The sequence below is a fragment of the Megascapheus bottae genome, chromosome 10 (assembly GCF_031878675.1).
Source record: "Megascapheus bottae isolate mThoBot1 chromosome 10, mThoBot2.hap1, whole genome shotgun sequence".
Lineage (NCBI taxonomy): Eukaryota > Metazoa > Chordata > Mammalia > Rodentia > Geomyidae > Megascapheus > Megascapheus bottae.
The window spans coordinates 38,216,937-38,218,256 of NC_143518.1; positions in this window are offsets into that span (position 1 = coordinate 38,216,937).

Below are 1,320 nucleotides of genomic sequence, written 5' to 3' on the forward strand. Positions count from 1 at the left end.
ATAGGCTCCGCCTTTTCCCGAATGACCCTCGGTAGGAAGACTCCGCCTCCGCCCGAAAGGTTCCGAAAGGCAGACTCCGCCCCTTTCCCAGAGGTCTTCACGAGTAAGCCCCTCCCATCGAAGCGTTTTCCCCAGGGTGAGGCCCCGCCCACTCACGCGCTGTGCGTCGGAGGCGAAAATTCCGATGCCAGGGAAAGCAGCTTAGGTAAGAGCCGGTTTTACTGAGTAGCACACCTGCGATCTCATTTGAATGTGAGGCAGGAGAATCGCGAGTTCCAGAGGCCTCAGGAAACAGATGTGTAGGTAAATAATCATGACAGTGACTCCTGTGATTCCAAGTTCCTAGTTCATAGGAGAATGTTTTGGGTTCTAAGACTTTGGAAAAACAACAAAATTCTATATTGCCTTGATTTCCGTATCGATTACGATTATTTTTATGCTTTTCTGAGACCATAAATAATAGTAATTATGGAAAATGCCTTGAACTTCAGAGAACGATTAAAGACCAAATCTGTGCAGGGTTGTCCAACTTGAAATTTTGCTAAAAATCTTCAGTTATACACAAAAAGTTGAAATTTGTGTATCAACCTTGTCAAATCAAGGTTTTTCTTTTCTCCTTTTTTTTTTTTGGTGGGTCAGGGGTCTTGAACTCGGTCTGAACGGTGTCCCTGAGCTCTTCAGCTCAAGCCTACCACCTACCCTTCAGTCAAGCCCCACTTCCCGTTTTCTAAAGGTTAACTGATTGGAGTTAAGAGTCTCATGTCCTTCTGTGCCCAGGCTGGCTTTGAACCTTGATCCTCAGATCTCAGCCTCCTGAGTAGCTAGGATTACAGGCGTGAGCCACCGCGCCCAGCTTACTCAATGTTGACTTTTTCAATTCAGTGAACGTTAAGTGCTTAGGAAAGGAGTGGGGAGCAAGCCAAAATAGCTGTTCCTGAAAGTCAAAAGGAGGACACAAATGAAACATCTGGAGACTTTCTTGTATTTGGGAAAGTTGGTAAGATTTAACTAAAGTCAGGTTAATGACAATTATCGCCAAATTTACAATTTCTCCCCTCATTTTGGATGGGAAACTAGTTCTGGATTCTGCTTACACACAATTGCTTCAAATACAAAAATATTTGTTAGTGGGCCATCTGTAAAAGCATTTTTCCAGCTTTCTCATTTGCCCTTGTAGAAAAGTGGAAAGACCACAGGCCTGGAAATAATTTTTTATTAAAAAAAAGTTATTGGGACTGAGGATGTGGTTTAACGGTAAAGTGCTTTCCTAGCATGCATAAAGCTCTGGTTTCTGAGCATCACAAAAACAAAACAAAAAAA